General features: G+C 39.5%; 1 protein-coding gene across 1 annotated transcript in view; it reads right to left on the reverse strand.

The window, feature by feature from the left end:
• Nucleotides 1-12099: 12099 nt before the first annotated feature.
• Nucleotides 12100-26257, reverse strand: part of LOC123774939 (ATP-dependent RNA helicase Ddx1-like) — a 40209-nt gene continuing 26051 nt past the window's right edge. The window contains exon 13 of the mRNA XM_069319085.1: nt 12100-12227. The gene's annotated coding sequence lies outside the window, so the exon portion shown is untranslated. The remainder of the gene's footprint in view (nt 12228-26257) is intronic.

Below are 26257 nucleotides of genomic sequence, written 5' to 3' on the forward strand. Positions count from 1 at the left end.
TGATAATTTCTTATTACCTGCCTTTAGTTAAAAATATTATGCTTGGCTCATTCAACTACACATATGAACTAGGGTCATTTTATTGGTTGGGTGTATGTCGAACCAGTCGACTTTAGGTCTAGCAAAGAACTTAACACTCCTATGGATACAGAGCTCGTATTCAGGCATCTAGTAAACAGATCCCATCTTGGGGGGGAAAACAAATGTGTGCTCCTCCCAAGTGTTGGGCTTGGTGCTAGGACAGCAACCATAAGTAGTGGCCCAATCACCAGGCCCACCCAATTCACTCAAACATCCACTACTACCTTGGATTATTTATGGACTAACATAACAGCTTCCCTTACATCTGGTATAATCACTGACGGAACAACTGACCACTATCCTACCTTCCTCACAGCAAACATGAACATAACACCACCAGCTAACAAGAAACTTACCTTTAGGTTACACAGTGAAGCAGCAATGGGCAATCTCATAAATCCACTCCACAATATAAACTGGGAATCTTAATTTTATAATACACAGGATATAAATTCATTAACTAATCTCTTCGTTTCCAAAATTCTAAGCCTTTACAATACTCGTTGTCCTCTCCTCACCAAGCAACTGGCAAACGGTTAAATAATTCCTAGCTCAAGTGGCATACTCGAAGTAATCGACTTTTAACATGAATATGAAAAAACTTAGGATTGGCCTAGTTGCAAAGGAAGTAGTAAAGAGGTACTTATTAGTGCTTACCAGTATAATAACAAATGCAAAACTTTCTTATGAAAATTGCTTCAAGGAAGCAAAAGGCAACATGAAAAGCACATGGCGAGCCATCTCTAACATCCTAGTAGCTAAACAACATTTACATAGCCAGATAAAAATCTCCAAGGAGGGTTATACACCTGCAACTGAATTTAATGGCGTCTTTTCATAGATTGTCCTGGCCCGTTTGTTGTGAGGGGGCTTGGTGGATGGCTGTCAAAGTGTGATGCTCCATGGGACAGGTCCTCTCTCCTGCCTTATGCTCCTGCTGCTGTCTTCACCAATTTTGGCAGTTGTCTTTACCTTTTTCTTGTTTCATTTTTCTCCCCCCCCCCCCCCCCCTCTTCTCCTTTTTAATTGTCATTTCCCGCCAACCTTTTGCCCGTCTTGATTTTCCTTTTGGACATCTTATGCTTTGACAACCGGGCAGTTGGGGAGGCACACTCTCATCCATAGAACTGTGTCACTTCACCCAACTCACCCAACGTCGCAAGCGAGGGGACACTTTTCTTGTCAATCCTCCTTTCGTCACTGAACCCAATCTCGACGGACTGATGGTTCTTAAGACGGTGATTGTTGGGAGTATACTCACGACGCACCCCTAGGGGAGAGGGGGCCCCAGCAAGACCTGTCGCTTGTTGGGTGTCCTATTCTCTAATTGTGGCTCCGTGGCGAGTATGGGGACATATTTGCGAATGAAAGTATTACCTCTCGTTTTCATGTCAGTGAATACTGTTCCTCTTATAACTTCTCGGGCTCGTGGGGTGGACGACCAAGTCCCCAAGTCGGAATGTGTTGGAAGAACGGGCTCTGCAACCCCCGCTATGTTGGGCCCAGACCTAGCTGCTCTTCTGACCCTCCTAATTACTCCCCTCGGCTCCCCTCCCTCCCTACTGTGGTTGGGTCACGCCCCTAGCCCCCAGTGGTGACCACCTCGTCCCCTGGCACAGCTTGGTCTCTTAATGTGACTACTGTGCCTTTTTAACCCTCTCTCTCTCTGGGGGTTCTCAACGCTGTCCCACCTAGGCTGCACTCGCACGATCCCTTCCCATACTAATATGTACCATGCCTTGTTTGGTTCTGCTTCGTGGGGTGAATACTTAGATCTCCTTCATCTGGATTCTACACCACCTGATGATTTCTCTCTCCATAAACACCTTGTTGAATTGGTAAATGCTCTGTGCAACAGGTACTCTGAGAGAGAACTCTATCAATGTTCCGAACCTTAATGGAATCTGACCCATATATCAATCAGGTCAACCCATGTGTTGCGTTTCCAAAAGGGTCGCCCATGTTAGAATCGGTGAACGCCCTAGTAATATTGTTGAAAACATCTTAATAACTTATTAAACCAAAGGTCTTTTTATGTCAGAAGAACGGCAGAAACTGGATCTATATATGAAAACTCTTTCAGGACAAAATTTAAAGTAAAACTAAAGATATTTGTAGTTGTATAAAAGTTGCATTTTTCATCGGTCGTAGAGCCGGAAATCCGCAATATTCATCTCAGAACAATGCTTATTTCACGCAGAATCGTTAATAAACGTTAAAATAAGATTTTTATACGTCTCAAGAAAGATAGAAACAATCTTCATTTTAAATGCCTTACCATGGGCATATTTGTATTTAAAGCGAAGATACGTGTATTTTTCTAATCGGCGAGCTCCGATCCCACACAGATCGAGCAACGGAGTAACTCTCGCAGAACAATGCTCATTTCACGTAAATTCGTTAAACACCTATGTTTTATAGGTCTCAAGAAAGAGAAATATACGCTTCATTTTAAATACTTTAACATAGACATATATAAAGCTCAAGTGAAGATACATACGTTTTTATAGTGGCATTCAGTAGCTTGTCGGTCATGGAATGCAGAAGCCTACGCACTTGCCAATATAGTGTGTAATGAACAAAGATACGCTTATAAAGCCTAAAATATTATATGCCTTCAGAAAGACATATGCTCGTTATTGTGAGTGCACCAAAGGAAATACATCTTGGAGGACAAAGATATATCAATTCTAAAATAAGTTTCGACTCTCGCCCCATCTATTGGAGATTCTGTTCACCTAATGACCCAAAGCTACTCAAAGCCTCCTAGCATTACTTAAATAATGAAGAAATATGGTATATTTATTCACTATAATGTTGGTGCTTAATGCAGAACACGAGAAAACATTTACTATAAAATAGTATACTTCCATTATGAAATAAGTAAATATGTGGCCTCATAGGAAGTCAACGGTCCAGGTGTCAATGTTGTGGAGCGACTTATCCAAGATATATTGTTGTCTGGAAAGTGTTTGTTGGCATATCAACCTTCTGTACACAGTGATCCAGTCGTCACTTCTCTCCTTAAATGATCGCAAATTTAGTTTATTATATTAACAAGTAGAATACGTATTTCTAATAATATCTAACATTAGAAGCCAGAAAATATTTAAGACTTTTTGAAAAATACATGTCTGGAAGTTAAATCGACTTCATAGAACAATAGTGTTTGTCTATACTAATCGTTATTCGTTAGTATGCGTTCGCTACTTAAAACATTTACTGTACTGATGTAAAATCTCCCATGTCTCTTCGCACATGGAACACCGAACCTTACACTCTGATATATTGTTTAATTAATAGAGATTCACTAATAAAGCTTATAATTGTATATAGTTATCAAAAAGGCATAGATAAAGTTCTTACGTTTTAGTCACAGATTAGATATTAGTAAAGTAAAGTTCATTTTTTCTGACCAGGGGGAAAAAAGACAGGCCGAATGGGCTTAAATTTTTTATTAGTAAATTAAATTCTGCAGAACATGTAAATAATATAAGTAGGAATTAACAAATTTAACATGTCCATGTCTGAGGACTAATTAACTTAATGTACCCCCGTTGTAGTAAGCATAGCCTAGACATGGCAAACACGGCACACTTGCCTGGCCGCACATCTCCGTCGTGGGCGCATCCGATCCCACGATCGTCGTTGCCCCTAAATCAACACATCTCCGTCGTCTACGGCTGGTAGATTCCCCATATTGCCAGTGGTGTCCGACCCAGGAGGATACAGTGGAGCACCTACTTCACTGCCCTCTATTTCATAGCGCTCGCGTCAGACTACAGAGTTCCGTTCGTAGGCTGAATATTCCCCGCCTCAGTTCCCGTTCTCCTTGACGGGGCAGGTGCGAGAGACGAAGACGTCCGTCATGACATCTTTCGCCATACCTTCCGCTTCATCCGTCATGTCCGCGGCCTGAAGAGACTAAAATTTGTCGCCTGAGGAGATTGTAGGGTCTATGGCCTGAAGAGACTATAGGGACCCCATCCTCTCTGCTATTTCCCGGTACCGGGCAGCCGGGGCGCATCCGATCCCACGATCGTCGTCCCTAAATCAACACAACACGTTCTGCAGAAACCTAATGGCAGATGAAATATAATTAGAACTAGGTATAACAGTCAGGACACAAAGGGGAAATAAAGTGTATAGACAACACTTAACGGAGCCCTACCAACACAATGGGAAATCCTAGAATTAACAGCCGGCAGAAAATACCTAGTGACTGGGGAAAACTGATATGACAAATGGGAGAAGTTTTTCCCAGGGCGTGAGGCCGGCCGCCAAGGAATAAGAAGCGTTTCCCGACTCTTACTAGCACCTAGACTGGGCAAAGGATTAGCTGCGGACAGCGGAACACTTGGGGACCGGCGCTGCACCCCCTCCCCACTTGCGGTGGGGAGGGACACGGGGACACGGCACAAAGCATGACTGGGAACTGCCACTTGCATGAAGGGGAGGCGGGTGGGAGTTTCGAGTACTGCGGCGGTCGGGTGAAAGTGACGGAGAGCCCCTCTCTGCCTCGGAATTTATATGGCCCCAGACTTCCCGCGCATCTGCGAGGGGCGCACTGCGCAACTTTTTTTTTTTTTTTTTAACCGACTTCAACAATTATTGATTGTTGGGCTGTTCTATCGTTCTATACTATTCTATTGGATTATTTTGAAATGAATTACTACTTGCTAGATCCCTCCCCCTGGATAAACTTCTGCCCTTGACCCAGATACGGTAACTGGTTCCCCACCCTTTTTTACTTGTCAGGGTTTTTTCCCGCTAAAGCTCTGCTCGGTTTGATAGTTACCTCACTTCGCTACAGACTAGTTTCCAATTCAACAATTTTTTTTTTTTTACCGACGCTCTCCCTATTGATGAGAACTACAACCTAATGAAGATAAATGTTAATTTTATGTAGATACTGTAATAAACGAAAGTTTTTAATGTCATCAGAGAAGCAGAAATATAGGCATATTTTAAATCCCTTGTCATAAATATAACTGAAGTGGAAGCAAAGATATATGCATTTTGATAGTTACAAAGACAGCTCTTTAACACGGGTGGAACACGAACAAGGGGAACTTAGTACCCAAATGAGCCACAGAGATATTAGAAAGAATTTTTTCAGTGTCAGAGTACTTAACAAATGGAATGTATTAAGCAGTGACGTGGTGGAGGCTGACTCCATACACAATTTCAAATGTAGATGTGATAGAGCCCAATAGGCTCAGGAACCTGTACACCTGTTGATTGACGGTTGAGAGTCGGGACCAAAGAACCAAAGCTCAACCCCTGCAAGCACAAATTAGGTGAGTACAACAAGATGAATACAGCTGAGGGGCGGGACCAAACAGCTGAAGCTCAATTCCGTACGCATAACTAGGCGAGTCCATAGGAATTACCGTTTGTCCTGGCGCCATCTATGTTTTGACAGCAGTACTACTAATGTTCCCACGTTATGTGATGATCGCTATACTGGGTGTTACGGTCAGTTGCTCTTCTATATATGTTTATGGACAACGTAGGTGATTTGAGGCAATTTGCGGCCAGAGTGAAATAGTATCCACGCGGTGAGTGATGGAGGAGGATATATACTGCTGTGTACTCGACCAGCGGGTGAGAGGTAAGCTATATCTAACAATTATGGGGAATAGATGGGTTATTTTAAGCGTAGAATGTCAGGTAACCTGTAACTACACAGATGGGGTAGTGTTTTTTTAAAGTCTTTATTTACTAAAGTGGAACATTACATTATGCCTTTAGCTGAACAAGTCTACTGGTGGGGGAAGTAGACGGGTTTTATGTAAGTATTTTACCTAAATATTTGTATTTGGTTAACTAGTTCAGCCGTTACCAGGGAGGGTGTTCCTTTAATCTAATCTAAAAATTCTAGCCGGACAGTGATTAAATAAAAAAATTGAATAGAACGAAGTGGTTTGCCAGGGTGCTGTTCGTACATCAGCTCAGGGTCCTGAGCTGATGTACCCTATGGCGAAGATTGAGGAAGTAGTTTCCTGAAGTAATGAATGGCATACTTTATAACCAGCAGCCGGCACCAGCTCTGGACAACGTCGGAGTGGACGAGGCCCAGATCCCGTGGGGAGGAAGGTCTACACTAACATGTAAAAGGTAGATAATCTGACCCTCTCCCCCCTCCCCCCCATTGGCAGTTTGTCACAGGTCCCCCCCTTTTCCACTTAATTAGCTTGTAAAGCTTTATCTTAAACAGCAGCTTAACTTGGCATTTATGGCTTTAGTGGGACTGTTCCATTGGATAATAGTGGGTGGGGAAAAGCGTCTTTTGTTCTGCATTAGTGTTTCTCTTTAAACCATTGATTCCATGTTGCATTCAACTTTATCTTGACATCGTTTTGCTAATTGATCAATTTTCTGTGAAGAAATGGATAGCATCCTATCTGGCTTTACTTTGGGATATTTTTGAGTTTCTTGCAGAATTTGAATCTTCAGTAGGTTCAGATTTTTATATGCTGAACATGTTCCAGGAGGCTTTGCTTCGTTACTAGGTTGCAATACCTGTACAATCTACATAATGTAGTTTATTATAGGTGCGAATGATACTTGGGAAAGCTATTATTCCCATAATACTTAAATATTGTATCTATTGAATCAAAGGTGTTTCAAACTTGCCGTTATTGTTCCTTGTCTGAGGGTAGTGAGAAATTGTCCAGACTTTCTAGATGGTGAATATATTCTATAACATTTCCCTGAAAGTAATTACAAAAGTAGGTAATTATTAGTTTCTTTAAATTTGGATAATTAGAATTGCTTTGGTAGTTTAGAGTAGATAATTTTAGTCGGATACCATGTTGTGTAATCTAGTTTTATTAATTACGCCAATACTAAAAAGCTTTTTATATTGGAAGTCTTTGCACTTGTTTCCTAAGATTGGCATCATTAGGTGCATATTCCAGCTTCAGGAAAAGTTGTAAATAGATAATGAAATGTATAAATGTATTTATTTCTTTGTTGGAATATTTTAAAGGCTGTAGGTTGTGCTTATTGTAATTTAGCATTAACATATTGTCCAGTCTTAAAGGCCATGACAGTTAGGTTTATAATCTAGTATCTTGGCATAGATAGCAAACGTGTTTATAAAATTTAGTATTAATTTTAGTAAGTTAATTATCAATAATTAACACCATTTGTGTAAAATGTGTGGTACTGCAGTTTAATAATTATGGTCCAGAATCTTGTTGGATGTTAATTTGAGTGAGTGAATATTTCCAAAAAGTTGATGAACAGTGGCCATACCTATTGGAATAGATAAAAAGGGCAATTTGAAAGTCATGAGGTGACACCCAAGCTCTGGGATGCTGTGCTAATTTGTTAGCAGGTAAACTTGTATTGCTTGTTATGGGAGACTGGCCACTGTAATTCTCTACTCGATATACAGGCTAAATAGTCTCTACTATGAAGTCCATATGCTATTGTCAAGAAAGTACATAGGTGGGTCTTAGGTTATGCATTGGATGAGGAAAATGGGAATGTATAACTTGTCCTTGATGATAGTTTAGTATATTTTTTAGCTAGTATGTTGCATAATAGAAATAGTGGTAAAATGTTCATTGCACACAATGGCACCAGCTGTTAAATGATATTGATCAGTGCATTGTTACTAGATTCTTGGAACTTTTCCTTGCATGGTCAGTAATTTAATATGGTAATTATAGATTTGTATACTTGCCTATTGGTTAAATTTGGTGCAAATTAGTTTTTATTGTACATTTCTAAAGTTTTGTAATTTGTTATACATAGTTACTTTAATATTCATAAACTGCTAAAGTGCATAATTTTAAAGTTTAATAGAAATTAAAAGTAAAGTATACATTTATTAATTTAGATTTTCTCTTGACAGGTGGAGATGCATTTTCTGCAATGACCCCTGTAATGTATTGAAATGTATTTGTTGGTAGTAGCTTACAACTTTGGTTATGGCCTCTTGTGTTGATGTTGTCACTTATTGTAAATTGTGATGAATCATGGTATGAGAGCTGTTCTCCAAGTTTATTAAAACAAGCTTTTTGGCCGTTTTAGAATACTTAATATTCTTGGCACCATCTGTCTTGAGACTAATAGACTTGCATTACTAGATTATAAATTTATGGGTGTCATGGGCAGTTGACCTTCCTTATGAGCAACAAGGTGATGCAAGGTAATTTTTCCTCCCACACTTTGATGTATTGTTTAAGCCATAGTGTGGTGCGTGGGATTGAAGAAATAATCACCGCTCCACATTGTGATAAGATGGATTCCTGTTGCATTGAAGCCTGCAAGTTGAATAAATGTTTTGGCAAATATTGTAGTTATAATACTGTACACTTGTAATACAGTACTTATTATAAACACTGTATACGTATAATACTGTTAATTTTTTTATTGATAAATACCAGTTTATATTGTTAATGAGTAATAAGGATTATAGATTGGTGAAAGGGTGGTTATATTAATTTTAGAAGTACTTTGTTATAGCAAATGTTCGTTTTGAAGGTAGTTGAAATGTAATTCTTGTAAATTGCCCATTTCTAATAGTCGGCAACGTCGATTTTAAAGTATTGAAGGCATTGTAGGAAGTCTTTACCAAAGTAAAGGTATATTGGGGTACTTAATGTAGGTGTATGAAAGCTAAAAGTTGAAAATGTTAATAGAACATTAATGTTGTATAGATTGTCACTGCCCATCCTGTAGATATTAGTCATGGCAAGTTGTCTACTAAATGAGGTCCCAAACCCTTTCTGGCTTGTCATGAGGGAGGGAGGGGGGGGGGGGGGGGGCTTGGTGGGCAGCTACTAGAATGATGCTCCATGGGGTCAGTCCTGTCATTTGGAGGCCTTGTGCTCCTGTTGCTGTCTTCACCAATTTTGCTAGACACTTTAACTTTTTCACTTTTAGTTTCAATTTTCTAACCCCTCTTCTCATTTCCAACTAATTTCCTACTGACCTTTTGCCAGTCTTGATTATTTTTTTTCTCTTTTGATGCATGGGTGTTTCGGGAGGCATACTCGCCTGTCTAGAGTGAGGGGGGACCCCTTTTATCGCTCTTCCTTTCGTCGCTGAACACTCGTAACACTGACGGTTCTTGAGGTGGCGTACAATATCAGTTTAGTCGGAGGAATTGCTTTGAATAGCGCAAAGAATTTTCACTTGTGAAGTGGGGTGTTAACTCTTAAATTGAATAAAATCTCAAGTCGAGTTTATTTATAATTAAATTTATTTAAATGTAAATTTGTCTGCTTAATCTTCAGTTCAGTTAATTGTTTGGCTAGAAGTTTTTATCGTATATAAATTTAACAAGCGTGATGCATCAAATGAACAATCTAAATGGGCTGTGTTCAAATGTCAGTTTGCAGATGCACCTTAATTGACTGTGCCATGACATGGTAAAAGAATTGCAACTGGGAGGTCTACTGACCTCATGGATTTGTTTATCTAAATTTAAAAAAGTTAAAGATAATTTCATAAATGAAAGTAAAGTTACAGAATACAAATTAACTGGTACCTGTACTTGATCTTTTAATAATATAACTGAAGTTTAAATAGGCTTTTTCTTTCAGAACATGGATTGGAAAGTCCTAAACTACATTCCTGGAGTTTGAAGGTGTCGATTGACATTCAGAATCAGGTGTGTGGTAGTATTTTAAACAGATTTGCATTATATTAAATAGTAAAGTTAAAATCTATCATTATGGCTAAAGATAATCTGAATGATTGCATATAATGTAAAGAAAAAATTGCCATAGTCTGAAGTATCTTTCTCAAGTTTAATGTACTCAAACTTAGATAATGGCTACTCAAACTAATTTTTGTTGCTTGATTAGCATTAGTGAGAAGCTGACAATATTAACATTTTGGTAGATTTGAAAGGAACATTATCTATTGTGAATTTGTGTAAACTTGCAAAAGTAAAATAAGCCCAATACAGAATTTATAAGCTAATTTGGTTAAATGTTTCTAATGCTTTTATAGATTACAATGGTATCAAAGCATTGACTGACTTGAAGTGTGGCTGTTCTACTCTGCACATCTATGAAGCTGGTATGTTGAATTAGTTTTAGCTATATCAATTGCCGTAGCAATATGGGGGATCCTAACTATAAATTTGTTTGAAAATAAAATTTCGGTAGCATGCCTTTAATTTTTACTTAAAAGGGCTTTATTCTAGAATTTATAAATGAAAGATGGTGGGGGAAGTAGCTAATTTATTAGTGTAGTTTTAAAAAGGCAAATATTGAAGTTTAAAGATAATTCTTTTCTTTGCACAGCAATTTTTTAACCATATTTAATGTTTCATTGACAGGTTGTGGAGGGACCTTCCAACATAATTTCAGGGATGGTGTACAGAACAATTGGTGAAAGTTATGCTACAGAAAATAGTTGTGTGTGAGAATTAGTTGGCAAAAGTAAGTTTACTGATATAATTAGTTTAATTAGTGTTTAAATATTTAGGTAAAAAATTGTGATTGTGAAGGGGCCTTGACATGGGAAAATAAACTAGTTCTAGGCCTTGACAAATGGGGTACAATATCAGTTTAGTCCTTGCAGGAATTGCTTTGAATAGCATAAAGAAAATTTAAAATGTAAAGTGTTAATTCTTAAATGGAATAAAATCCGAAGGTATATAAATATTTAAAATGTAATTGGTTTGCTTAATGTGTTTGGTTAGTTTGGTTTTTAATTATTTGGCTAAAAGTCTGCAATCTATAAATTGCACAGATATCTCAAATGAAAAAATCTAAAAGGGCTGTGATGGTTGAAATGTGTGAAGATTGCACATGTACCATGACAAGGTAAAAGAAAGACTGGGAGGCCTACTGACCTCATGGCTCTAGCATTCCTGGTTTGGTGCCTTTTGATAATTATTTGCTCATGGCTCCTGCAGTTGGATATAGGTTTGAATCCTCATGGATTTGTTCATCAAAATGTTTAACTTAAAAGGATATGTTCATAACTGCAAGTAAAAAATTAACTGGTAACTGTATGTCATGTTTTTAATATAATTGAAGTTTAAATAGACTTTTTCTTTCAGAATATGGATTGGGAAGTGCAGAACTACATCCTGGAGTTTGAAAGTGTTGAATGCTTGACATTCAGAATAAGGTGTGGTAAACATTATTTTAAACAGTAAAGTTAAACAATCTAGCATTATAGGTAAAGATAATTTGAAATGGTTGCATGTAGATAATGTAAATTAAAAATTGCCATTAAAGTCTAAAGTATTGTTCTCCACTGATGTATTTGGCTACTCAAACTAAGTTTAATGTCTGTTTTTTGCTTGATAAGCATTAGTGACAAAATCCACTAAAATGTTAATATTGCAAGATTAAATGAACATTATCCATTGTGAATTTTCAAAGAGACTTAAGTAAAATTAGCCCAATACAGAATTTATAAGGTAATTTGGTTAAATGTGTTTCAGGTGCTAATGAAGATTACAATGGTACCAAAGCAGTGAGGCTATTCTACTCTACAAATCCAATAAGCTGGTATGTTGAATTACATGTTTTAGCTATATCAAATAATTAATTCACTTTCTTTTTCATCTAGTCCATTTATAGATGTGTACCAAAGTCCTACTGTTACCACCTGCAGGGATTGATGCAGTTTGTACTGATCCTACCCCATTTCATAGAAGGGGACCAGGCAGTCTTGCAGATTTCCCTGGCTTGGCTTTTTCAGAGCCTGGCTCTACTACCCATCCAATAGATGGACTAGAATTGCATAGGTGTAGGGACCCTTAACAATGTGCAAACATTGTTAATAACTACAGGGCTTGTTCACTGAAAGAGTGGATACATCCAGAGGTTTAGTGCCTGGAACATGATGTACATAGGCTTAGCCTATGTACATCATGTTGAGGGCACTAAACCAAAAGATGTGATGCACTCTTTCAGCCAACAAGTCCTGCCTCAAAATACAGGTAAGGGGTAGGCCTGGCTGAGCCAATGTTAAAAGATTGGGACTTAGGGGTTTTGGTGCTTATAGATAGGTGTTTGTTAATAAAATGTGTCCCTGTTTGATATACTTTATTTTTCTTTTACAGGTGGATGATGTCCTTGGTACTCTGGAGTTTTCCTGGGCCTTGATGATCTTTTGGAGTCTTCAGTGGATTGCATCTAGGAGGAGCAGCTTCCCACAACCTGAAATGGACAATAGTCAATATTAGATGTTACACTGTATACTATGCAATAAATATTCTAATGAAACTACTTTATACTGTACTTTATCCTGAAATTATCAATGATTCTATCATGCTGGAAATTACTGATTATTCCTGATGCAAAGTCTAACATCTGAAGAACTTCTGAAATTTAAATAACTTACTAAAGTGAAAATTATTGGCTAATTGGTAGGTGTTAGTATATTGAACAGGGACACTCATTATTTTTCTTTTACAGGTGGATGATGTCTTTGGTACTCTGGACATTTTCTTTGCCTTTGAAGTCTAATTTTGTTTCAGGTAGTTATATTGTATACTATTTAATAAAACTATATGTACTTTATCCTGAAAGTAGCTATAATTCAACTATGCTTGAAATTTATTACCAATGCAGTCTTCCTAACAATGACATCTAAAGAAAACTGATATAATGCATTAATTTAAACCTGCATGTATAAGAGTTATAAGTTTTCATAAAGCTAATGTAGTTTATGAGAACTTAAACTTCATAAAGCTATTATAAACTTACACATGAGCATCTTAAGCATACAAAAATGAAATCATTTTGACCACTTTTTAAAACTTTGCATTCCAAACTGAATTAACCTGATAACAAAATTTAAAATAATTTATAATATAACTACCAAATTTCACTTCTAAAACAAATGTATGGGCTAAACTTCCACTTATCAATGATGTTGCATAGCTTATGTAAAAATTTAAGTCAATGGCAAGATTGAAAAAAAACTAAATTTAGTTTAATGTGCCTTACTAAATGTCACACCTTAGCCCATTATAGTAATCACATTGATTATGTATTAAAACTCTACAGGAAACTACTACTTTCATACTTGCTAACAATATTGTCTAATGCTGGACAATATCAAATGAGACCAAACACTACAATTTTCTACTAGTCTAAGAAAAGAAAAAACTTTAGAAATGTTCAATCTGTGTTAATATTTGCTGCACTATGAAATGTCTACCAAACATTTGGAATCAACACTAAATTCACACGTCAGACAATCCATTACCACAAATGTTTCAAGCTGCTGAATATAACTATTTAAAGATAGTGTATACATACACTGCCTGTAACAAGCACCATAAATGGGAAGAGCTTTTCAAACTAAAATTATAAAAACTTCAGATACCTAGAATTCAATCTAAGCTCTTAAATGAACTTTCCATTCAAACTTATTGCCACTTAAACTCACTATATAGGTTCAAAGCTATTCTCAACTTTATCTGGATTTCAAATGTCACTTAAATTTTTTAAACTGCCAAGCAGAAAAATTCTGATTACTTTAACCTCACATCTGCAAGGTCCTGAAGGGGAGATTCATTCAGTCTTGTAAAATCAACAAAACGGTTTGTTAAAAAATGAACTTTTTTTTAAAGATAACCAGCTATTCGCACAAGACTATTGGTACACAAGTACTTTGTTTGCTAAAGCAACATATGAAACACTAGGAATAAAATACCAGGCACATAGAATAAATGGTAGAAAGGATAAAAACAAAGGCTTAATTAAACCAAAGAAATTAAAGGTTCCTCCGAAACAGATTTGACTGGAGGCATACCACAAGGGTCTATACCTTATATACATCAATAACAAATCAAAATATTAAAAACCACATCAAATTTGCAGATGACGCCAAGATTTATGGTATAAAGAACATGAAACTATTATATCGAGTCTTTACAAAGATCTACACGAACTCTAAAAATGGTTCAAAGACTGGCAAATTCTTCTTAATATACGTTTAACATTGCAAAACCTTAGAGGTGAGCCAGAACAATCCATATCACAACTACCACATTAACATTAAAATGAAGCAGAACAATGAAATAAAGGACCTTTGAGCAAGAATCCATCATTAACCAAAAGTTGCTGCACTAACATCACAATCACTAACAAAACTTTTGAAATAATTTAGCGACATTTTGACTTTAAGGAAAAGAAGGTAGTTATTCTACTGTTAACACACTTATACACCAGATATCTATTATCACTTAGATAACTGTATCCAAGCATGGACACCCCCACTCTCTTTAGAAAAACACATCTATTTTCAAACAACTTCAACACTGGCCAACAAAAATATTTCTAAAACTAAGTCGACTAATACCAGGAACAACTGAGGGCCACGACAAACACTGCAGCCCTCTCCTACCCCAAGTCTTATGCTATTAATGATCCAAGAAATTTTGATATACTTCCTACAGACGAGTCCCGTGACAGGACGATCTGGCGAGTAAACTGAAGCACGATACAGGTGTCAACGGACATCAGTCAGCCCACTTGTCACCACAGTAGATAAACTAATAACATTATAACCCGCAATTTTCTACCACTCCCTGTGGCCATTTAAATCAATAAAACCCAGGGTTGTGGCAATGTTATACAGCATAAGGTAAGGTATACAGGAATGCCTGGTAATGTCTAGTCCTTGTATGTCCATTAGGCGACTAAACTGAATAATAACATTTCTGGTGTTAGACTATTTAAGCCGAGTTTCTCAATCGGTACAAACTTTTAAAACCAAATAGGGATGCGCTTTAAACGTCCATTTATTTGGAGATTCTGCTTACCAGAATACAAATTACCGAGCTATGAAAGTACTACGAGGCAAGTTTAACTGGATGAGTGTTTGCCTATCCACTTCCCCATGAGGTATGTGATAACAATAAATAAAGAAACGGTCTTTGTGCATTCAGCGTGCAAAACTCTGACATGACATGACCAATATAGCCAGGTCATACCTACCCCTCCTACATACCCCCTAACTCCCTTCTACTCCCTCACTCCTGCCTTCCCTCCTACCCCTTCATTCCTCCCTCCTGCCCTCTCATTCCTCCCTGCTACCCCCTCATTCCTCCCTATTACCCTCTCACTCCTCCCCCTTCCTCCTGCCTCTTCACTCTTCCCTTCTACACCCTACGCCCGCACTCCTCCTCCGCTTCACTCGCACCCCTCACTACTACCCCCTAACTCCTCCTCCCCCCTCACTCCTCTTCCCCCCTCACTTCCCCCATACTCCTCCACTTTTCCCCACACTCCTCATACATAGAGTATGGGGGGAAAGTGGGGGAATATGGGGGAAAATGGGGTAGTATGGGGGAGTGAAGGGAAAAGTGGGGGAGTATGAATATCGGAAATATCGCAAATCTGAGACCTGAACAAGATTTTTCACCCAAATTTTGGCTCTCTGCACGTATTCGCAGTTTGAAATTCCGACTTTTTATACCAATAATATGCCAATTACTGAAAGCGGCAGTGGGTCATATTTTGCCCAAAACACCCAGCAGTTTTCAAAATATCTCAAACATCCCAATTTCGAGGCCTGAGCCAAATTCTGGCTCTCTGCACGTATTCGCAGTTTGAAATTACGACTTTTTTTTACCGAACATATGCAAAGTATTGAAAGCGGCAGTGGGTCATATTTTCCCTAAACCCCCCAGCGGTTTTCAAAATATCCCAAACATCCCAATTTCGAGGCTTGAGCCATTTTTTTGAGCCAAATTCTGGCTCTCTGCACGTATTCGCAGTTTGAAATTACGAAATTTTTTACCGAACATATGCCAAGTACTGAATGTGGCGGTGGGTCATATTTTGCCCAAACCCCCCAGCAGTTTTCAAAATATCCCAAACATCCCAATTTCGAGGCCTGAGCCATATTTTGGAGCCAAATTCTGGCTCTCTGCACGTATTCGCAGTTTGAAATTACGACTTTTTTTACCGAACATATGCCAAGTACTTTATGCGTCGGTGGGTCATATTTTGCCCAAAACCCCCACCAGTTTTCAAAATATCCCAAACATGCCAATTTCGAGGCCTGAGCCATATTTTGGAGCCAAATTCTGGCTCTCTGAACGTATTCGCAGTTTGAAATTACGAAATTTTTTACCGAACACATGCCAATTACTGAAAGCGGCGGTGGGTCATATTTTGCCCAAACCCCCCTGCAGTTTTAAAAATATCTCAAACATCCAAATTTCGAGGCCTGAGCCATATTTTGGAGCCAAATTCTGGCTCTCTGCACGTATTCGCAGTTTGAAAATACGACCTTTTTTACCGAACATATGCCAAGTACTGAAAGCGGCAGTGGGACATATTTTGCTCAAACCCCCCTGCAGATTTCAAAATATCTCAAACATCCCAATTTCGAGGCCTGAGCCATATTTTTGAGCCAAATTCTGGCTCTCTGCACGTATTCGCAGTTTGAAATTACGAAATTTTTAACCGAACACATACCAATTACTGAGAGCGGCGGTGGGTCATATTTTGCCCAAACCCCCCTGCAGTTTTCAAAATATCTCAAACATCCCAATTTCGAGGCCTGAGAGATATTTTTGAGCCAAATTCTGGCTCTCTGCACGTATTCGCAGTTTGAAATTACGACTTTTTTTTTACCGAACATATGCCAAGTACTAAATGCAGCGGTGGGTCATATTTTGCCCAAACCCCCCAGCAGTTTTCAAAATATCCCAAACATCCCAATTTCGAGGCCTGAGCCATATTTTTGAGCCAAATTCTGGCTCTCTGCACGTATTCGCAGTTTGAAATTACAATTTTTTTTACCGAACACATGCCAATTACTGAAAGCGGCGGTGGGTCATACTTTGCCCAAACCCCCCTGCAGTTTTCAAAATATCTCAAACATCCCAATTTCGAGGCCTGAGCCATATTTTGGAGCCAAATTCTGGCTCTCTGCACGTATTCGCAGTTTGAAAATACAACTTTTTTTACCGAACATCTGCCAAGTACTGAAAGCGGCAGTGGGACATTTTTTGCCCAAACCCTCCTGCAAATTTTTAAAATATCTCAAACATCCCAATTTCGAGGCCTGAGCCATATTTTGGAGCCAAATTCTGGCTCTCTGCACGTATTCGCAGTTTGAAATTATGACATTTTTTACAGAACACATACCAATTACTGAGAGCGGCGGTGGGTCATATTTTGCCCAAACCCCCCTGCAGTTTTCAAAATATCTCAAACATCCCAATTTCGAGGCCTGAGCCATATTTTGGAGCCAAATTCTGCCTCTCTGCACGTATTCGCAGTTTGAAATTACGAAATTTTTTACCGAACACATGCCAATTACTGAAAGCGGCGGTAGGTTATACTTTGCCCAAAACCCCCTGTAGTTTTCAAAATATCTCAAACATCCCAATTTCGAGGCCTGAGCCATATTTTGGAGCCAAATTCTGGCTCTCTGCACGTATTCGCAGTTTGAAATTACGATTTTTTTTTACCGAACATATGCCAAGTACTGAAAGCGGCAGTGGGTCATACATGTATTTTGCCCAAACCCCCCTGCAGTTTTCATAATATCTCAAACATCCCAATTTCGAGGCCTGAGCCATATTTTGGAGCCAAATTCTGGCTCTCTGCACGTATTCGAAGTTTGAAATTACGACTTTTTTTTACCGAACATATGCCAAGTACTGAAAGCGGCAGTGGGTCATATTTTGCCAAACCCCCCTGCAGTTTTCAAAATATCTCAAACATCCCAATTTCGAGGCCTGAGCCATATTTTGGAGCCAAATTCTGGCTCTCTGCACGTATTCGCAGTTTGAAAATACAGCTTTTTTTACCGAACATCTGCGAAGTACTGAAAGCAGCAGTGGGACATATTTTGCCCAAACCCCACTGCAGTTTTCAAAATACCTCAAACATCCCAATTTCGAGGCCTGAGCGATATTTTTGAGCCAAATTCTGGCTCTCTGCACATATTCGCAGTTTGAAATTACGAAATTTTTTACCGAACACATGCCAATTACTGAAAGCGGCGGTGGGTCATATTTTGCCCAAACCCCCCTGCAGTTTTAAAAATATCTCAAACATCCCAATTTCAAGGCCTGAGTCATATTTTGGAGCCAAATTCTGGCTCTCTGCACGTATTCGAAGTTTGAAATTACAAATTTTTTTACCGAACATATGCCAAGTACTGAATGTGGCGGTGGGTCATATTTTGCCCAAACCCCCCAGCAGTTTTCAAAATATCCCAAACATCCCAATTTCGAGGCCTGAGCCATATTTTTGAGCCAAATTCTGGCTCTCTGCACGTATTCGCAGCTTGAAATTACGAAATTTTTTACCGAACACATGCCAATTACTGAAAGCGGTGGTGGGTCATATTTTGCCCAAACCCCCCTGCAGTTTTCAAAATATCTCAAACATCCAAATTTCGAGGCCTGAGCCATATTTTGGAGCCAAATTCTGGCTCTCTGCACGTATTCGCAGTTTGAAATTACGACTTTTTTATACTGAACATATGCCAAGTACTGAAAGCGGCGGTGGGTCATATTTTACCCAAACCCCCCAGCAGTTTTCAAAATATCCCAAACATCGCAATTTCGAGGCCTGAGCCATATTTTGGAGCCAAACTCTGGCTCTCTGCACGTATTCGCAGTTTGAAATTACGACTTTTTTTACCGAACATATGCCAAGTACTTAATGCGGCGGTGGGTCATATTTTGCCCAAAACCCCCAGCAGTTTTCAAAATATCTCAAACATCCCAATTTCGAGGCCTGAGCCATATTTTGGAGCCAAACTCTGGCTCTCTGCACGTATTCGCAGTTTGAAATTACGAAATTTTTTACCGAACACATGCCAATTACTGAAAGCGGCGGTGGGTCATATTTTGCCCAAACCCCCCTGAAGTTTTCAAAATATCTCAAACATCCCAATTTCGAGTCCTGAGCCATATTTTTGAGCTAAATTCTGGCTCTCTGCACGTATTCGCAGTTTGAAATTACGAAATTTTTTACCGAACACATACCAATTACTGAAAGCGGCGGTGGGTCATATTTTGCCCAAACCCCCCTGCAGTTTTCAACATATCTCAAACATCCCAATTTCGAGGCCTGAGCGATATTTTTGAGCCAAATTCTGGCTCTCTGCACGTATTCGCAGTTTGAAATTACGAAATTTTTTACCGAACACATGCCAATTACTGAAAGCGGCGGTGGGTCATATTTTGCCCAAACCCCCCTGCAGTTTTAATAATATCTCAAACATCCTAATTTCAAGGCCTGAGTCATATTTTGGAGCCAAATTCTGGCTCTCTTCACGTATTCGAAGTTTGAAATTACAAATTTTTTTACCGAACATATGCCAAGTACTGAATGTGGCGGTGGGTCATATTTTGCCCAAACCCCCCAGCAGTTTTCAAAATATCCCAAACATCCCAATTTCAAGGCCTGAGCCATATTTTTGAGCCAAATTCTGGCTCTCTGCATGTATTCGCAGTTTGAAATTACGAAATTTTTTTACCGAACACATACCAATTACTGAAAGCGGCAGTGGGTCATATTTTGCCCAAACCCCCCTGCAGTTTTCAAAATATCTCAAACATCCAAATTTCGAGGCCTGAGCCATATTTTGGAGCCAAATTCTGGCTCTCTGCACGTATTCGCAGTTTGAAATTATGACTTTTTTATACTGAACATATGCCAAGTACTGAGAGCGGCGGTGGGTCATATTTTGCCCAAACCCCCCAGCAGTTTTCAAAATATCCCAAACATCGCAATTTCGAGGCCTGAGCCATATCTTGGAGCCAAATTCTGGCTCTCTGCACGTATTCGCAGTTTGAAATTACGAAATTTTTTACCGAACACATGCCAATTACTGAAAGCGGCGGTGGGTCATATTTTGCCCAAACCCCCCTGAAGTTTTCAAAATATCTCAAACATCCCAATTTCGAGTCCTGAGCCATATTTTTGAGCTAAATTCTGGCTCTCTGCACATATTCGCAGTTTGAAATTACGAAATTTTTTACCGAACACATACCAATTACTGAAAGCGGCGGTGGGTCATATTTTGCCCAAACCCCCCTGCAGTTTTCAAAATATCTCAAACATCCCAATTTCGAGGCCTGAGCGATATTTTTGAGCCAAATTTTGGCTCTCTGCACGTATTCGCAGTTTGAAATTACGAAATTTTTTACCGAACACATGCCAATTACTGAAAGCGGCGGTGGGTCATATTTTGCCCAAACCCCCCTGCAGTTTTAATAATATCTCAAACATCCTAATTTCAAGGCCTGAGTCATATTTTGGAGCCAAATTCTGGCTCTCTGCACGTATTCGAAGTTTGAAATTACAAATTTTTTTACCGAACATATGCCAAGTACTGAATGTGGCGGTGGGTCATATTTTGCCCAAACCCACCAGCAGTTTTTAAAATATCCCAAACATCCCAATTTCGAGGCCTGAGCCATATTTTTGAGCCAAATTCTGGCTCTCTGCATGTATTCGCAGTTTGAAATTACGAAATTTTTTACCGAACATCTGCCAAGTACTGAAAGCGGCAGTGGGACATTTTTTGCCCAAACCCTCCTGCAAATTTTCAAAATATCTCAAACATCCCAATTTCGAGGCCTGAGCCATATTTTGGAGCCAAATTCTGGCTCTCTGCACGTATTCGCAGTTTGAAATTATGAAATTTTTTACCGAACACATACCAATTACTGAGAGCGGCGGTGGGTCATATTTTGCCCAAACCCCCCTGCAGTTTTCAAAATATCTCAAACATCCCAATTTCGAGGCCTGAGCCATATTTTGGAGCCAAATTCTGCCTCTCTGCACGTATTCGCAGTTTGAAATTACGAAATTTTTTACCGAACACATGCCAATTACTGAAAGCGGCGGTAGGTTATACTTTGCCCAAAACCCCCTGCAGTTTTCAAAATATCTCAAACATCCCAATTTCGAGGCCTGAGCCATATTTTGGAGCCAAATTCTGGCTCTCTGCACGTATTCGCAGTTTGAAATTACGATTTTTTTTTACCGAACATATGCCAAGTACTGAAAGTGGCAGTGGGTCATACATGTATTTTACCCAAACCCCCCTGCAGTTTTCAAAATATCTCAAACATCCCAATTTCGAGGCCTGAGCCATATTTTGGAGCCAAATTCTGGCTCTCTGCACGTATTCGAAGTTTGAAATTACGATTTTTTTTTTACCGAACATATGCCAAGTACTGAAAGCGGCAGTGGGACATTTTTTGCCCAAACCCTCCTGCAAATTTTCAAAATATCTCAAACATCCCAATTTCGAGGCCTGAGCCATATTTTGGAGCCAAATTCTGGCTCTCTGCACGTATTCGCAGTTTGAAATTATGAAATTTTTTACCGAACACATACCAATTACTGAGAGCGGCGGTGGGTCATATTTTGCCCAAACCCCCCTGCAGTTTTCAAAATATCTCAAACATCCCAATTTCGAGGCCTGAGCCATATTTTGGAGCCAAATTCTGGCTCTCTGCACGTATTCGCAGTTTGAAATTACGATTTTTTTTTACCGAACATATGCCAAGTACTGAAAGCGGCAGTGGGTCATACATGTATTTTACCCAAACCCCCCTGCAGTTTTCAAAATATCTCAAACATCCCAATTTCGAGGCCTGAGCCATATTTTGGAGCCAAATTCTGGCTCTCTGCACGTATTCGCAGTTTGAAATTACGATTTTTTTTTACCGAACATATGCCAAGTACTGAAAGCGGCAGTGGGTCATACATGTATTTTACCCAAACCCCCCTGCAGTTTTCAAAATATCTCAAACATCCCAATTTCGAGGCCTGAGCCATATTTTGGAGCCAAATTCTGGCTCTCTGCACGTATTCGAAGTTTGAAATTTCGATTTTTTTTTTACCGAACATATGCCAAGTACTGAAAGCGGCAGTGGGACATTTTTTGCCCAAACCCTCCTGCAAATTTTCAAAATATCTCAAACATCCCAATTTCGAGGCCTGAGCCATATTTTGGAGCCAAATTCTGCCTCTCTGCACGTATTCGCAGTTTGAAATTACGAAATTTTTTACCGAACACATGCCAATTACTGAAAGCGGCGGTAGGTTATACTTTGCCCAAAACCCCCTGCAGTTTTCAAAATATCTCAAACATCCCAATTTCGAGGCCTGAGCCATATTTTGGAGCCAAATTCTGGCTCTCTGCACGTATTCGCAGTTTGAAATTACGATTTTTTTTTACCGAACATATGCCAAGTACTGAAAGCGGCAGTGGGTCATACATGTATTTTACCCAAACCCCCCTGCAGTTTTCAAAATATCTCAAACATCCCAATTTCGAGGCCTGAGCCATATTTTGGAGCCAAATTCTGGCTCTCTGCACGTATTCGAAGTTTGAAATTACGATTTTTTTTTTACCGAACATATGCCAAGTACTGAAAGCGGCAGTGGGTCATATTTTGCCAAACCCCCCTGCAGTTTTCAAAATATCTCAAACATCCCAATTTCGAGGCCTGAGCCATATTTTGGAGCCAAATTCTGGCTCTCTGCACGTATTCGCAGTTTGAAAATACAGCTTTTTTTACCGAACATCTGCGAAGTACTGAAAGCAGCAGTGGGACATATTTTGCCCAAACCCCCCTGCAGTTTTAAAAATATCTCAAACATCCCAATTTCAAGGCCTGAGTCATATTTTGGAGCCAAATTCTGGCTCTCTGCACGTATTCGAAGTTTGAAATTACAAATTTTTTTACCGAACATATGCCAAGTACTGAATGTGGCGGTGGGTCATATTTTGCCCAAACCCCCCAGCAGTTTTCAAAATATCCCAAAATCCCAATTTCGAGGCCTGAGCCATATTTTTGAGCCAAATTCTGGCTCTCTGCACGTATTCGCAGTTTGAAATTACGAATTTTTTTACCGAACACATGCCAATTACTGAAAGCGGTGGTGGGTCATATTTTGCCCAAACCCCCCTGCAGTTTTCAAAATATCTCAAACATCCAAATTTCGAGGCCTGAGCCATATTTTGGAGCCAAATTCTGGCTCTCTGCACGTATTCGCAGTTTAAAATTACGACTTTTTTATACTGAACATATGCCAAGTACTGAGAGCGGCGGTGGGTCATATTTTGCCCAAACCCCCCAGCAGTTTTCAAAATATCCCAAACATCGCAATTTCGAGGCCTGAGCCATATTTTGGAGCCAAACTCTGGCTCTCTGCACGTATTCGCAGTTTGAAATTACGACTTTTTTTACCGAACATATGCCAAGTACTTAATGCGGCGGTGGGTCATATTTTGCCCAAAACCCCCAGCAGTTTTCAAAATATCTCAAACATCCCAATTTCGAGGCCTGAGCCATATTTTGGAGCCAAACTCTGGCTCTATGCACGTATTCGCAGTTTGAAATTACGAAATTTTTTACCGAACACATGCCAATTACTGAAAGCGGCGGTGGGTCATATTTTGCCGAAACCCCCCTGAAGTTTTCAAAATATCTCAAACATCCCAATTTCGAGTCCTGAGCCATATTTTTGAGCTAAATTCTGGCTCTCTGCACGTATTCGCAGTTTGAAATTACGAAATTTTTTACCGAACACATACCAATTACTGAAAGCGGCGGTGGGTCATATTTTGCCCAAACCCCCCTGCAGTTTTCAACATATCTCAAACATCCCAATTTCGAGGCCTGAGCGATATTTTTGAGCCAAATTCTGGCTCTCTGCACGTATTCGCAGTTTGAAATTACGAAATTTTTTACCGAACACATGCCAATTACTGAAAGCGGCGGTGGGTCATATTTTGCCCAAACCCCCCTGCAGTTTTAATAATATCTCAAACATCCTAATTTCAAGGCCTGAGTCATATTTTGGAGCCAAATTCTGGCTCTCTTCACGTATTCGAAGTTTGAAATTACAAATTTTTTTACCGAACATATGCCAAGTACTGAATGTGGCGGTGGGTCATATTTTGCCCAAACCCCCCAGCAGTTTTCAAAATATCCCAAACATCCCAATTTCGAGGCCTGAGCCATATTTTTGAGCCAAATTCTGGCTCTCTGCATGTATTCGCAGTTTGAAATTACGGAATTTTTTTACCAAACACATACCAATTACTGAAAGCGGCAGTGGGTCATATTTTGCCCAAACCCCCCTGCAGTTTTCAAAATATCTCAAACATCCAAATTTCGAGGCCTGAGCCATATTTTGGAGCCAAATTCTGGCTCTCTGCACGTATTCGCAGTTTGAAATTATGACTTTTTTATACTGAACATATGCCAAGTACTGAGAGCGGCGGTGGGTCATATTTTGCCCAAACCCCCCAGCAGTTTTCAAAATATCCCAAACATCACAATTTCGAGGCCTGAGCCATATCTTGGAGCCAAATTCTGGCTCTCTGCACGTATTCGCAGTTTGAAATTACGAAATTTTTTACCGAACACATGCCAATAACTGAAAGCGGCGGTGGGTCATATTTTGCCCAAACCCCCCTGAAGTTTTCAAAATATCTCAAACATCCCAATTTCGAGTCCTGAGCCATATTTTTGAGCTAAATTCTGGCTTTCTGCACATATTCGCAGTTTGAAATTACGAAATTTTTTACCGAACACATACCAATTACTGAAAGCGGCGGTGGGTCATATTTTGCCCAAACCCCCCTGCAGTTTTCAAAATATCTCAAACATCCCAATTTCGAGGCCTGAGCGATATTTTTGAGCCAAATTCTGGCTCTCTGCACGTATTCGCAGTTTGAAATTACGAAATTTTTTACCGAACACATGCCAATTACTGAAAGCGGCGGTGGGTCATATTTTGCCCAAACCCCCCTGCAGTTTTAATAATATCTCAAACATCCTAATTTCAAGGCCTGAGTCATATTTTGGAGCCAAATTCTGGCTCTCTGCACGTATTCGAAGTTTGAAATTACAATTTTTTTTACCGAACATATGCCAAGTACTGAATGTGGCGGTGGGTCATATTTTGCCCAAACCCCCCAGCAGTTTTTAAAATATCCCAAACATCCCAATTTCGAGGCCTGAGCCATATTTTTGAGCCAAATTCTGGCTCTCTGCATGTATTCGCAGTTTGAAATTACGAAATTTTTTTACCGAACACATGCCAATTACTGAAAGCGGCAGTGGGTCATATTTTGCCCAAACCCCCCTGCAGTTTTCAAAATATCTCAAACATCCAAATTTCGAGGCCTGAGCCATATTTTGGAGCCAAATTCTGGCTCTCTGCACGTATTCGCAGTTTGAAATTATGACTTTTTTATACTGAACATATGCCAAGTACTGAGAGCGGCGGTGGGTCATATTTTGCCCAAAACCCCCAGCAGTTTTCAAAATATCTCAAACATCCCAATTTCGAGGCCTGAGCCATATTTTGGAGCCAAATTCTGGCTCTCTGCACGTATTCGCAGTTTGAAATTACGAAATTTTTTACCGAACACATGCCAATTACTGAAAGCGGCGGTGGGTCATATTTTGCCCAAACCCCCCTGCAGTTTTAATAATATCTCAAACATCCTAATTTCAAGGCCTGAGTCATATTTTGGAGCCAAATTCTGGCTCTCTGCACGTATTCGAAGTTTGAAATTACAAATTTTTTTACCGAACATATGCCAAGTACTGAATGTGGCGGTGGGTCATATTTTGCCCAAACCCCCCAGCAGTTTTCAAAATATCCCAAACATCCCAATTTCGAGGCCTGAGCAATATTTTTGAGCCAAATTCTGGCTCTCTGCATGTATTCGCAGTTTGAAATTACGAAATTTTTTTACCGAACACATGCCAATTACTGAAAGCGGCAGTGGGTCATATTTTGCCCAAACCCCCCTGCAGTTTTCAAAATATCTCAAACCTCCAAATTTCGAGGCCTGAGCCATATTTTGGAGCCAAATTCTGGCTCTCTGCACGTATTCGCAGTTTGAAATTACGACTTTTTTTTACCGAACATCTGCCAAGTACTGAAAGCGGCAGTGGGACATATTTTGCCCAAACCCCCCTGCAGTTTTTAAAATATCTCAAACATCCCAATTTCGAGGCCTAAGCGATATTTTTTAGCCAAATTCTTGCTCTCTGCATGTATTCGCAGTTTGAAATTATGAAATTTTTTACTGAACACATGCCAATTACTGAAAGCGGCGGTGGGTCATACTTTGCCCAAACCCCCCTGCAGTTTTCAAAATATCTCAAGCATCTCAATTTCGAGGCCTGAGCGATATTTTTGAGCCAAATTCTGGCTCTCTG

The sequence above is a fragment of the Procambarus clarkii genome, chromosome 92 (assembly GCF_040958095.1).
Source record: "Procambarus clarkii isolate CNS0578487 chromosome 92, FALCON_Pclarkii_2.0, whole genome shotgun sequence".
Classification (NCBI taxonomy): domain Eukaryota; kingdom Metazoa; phylum Arthropoda; class Malacostraca; order Decapoda; family Cambaridae; genus Procambarus; species Procambarus clarkii.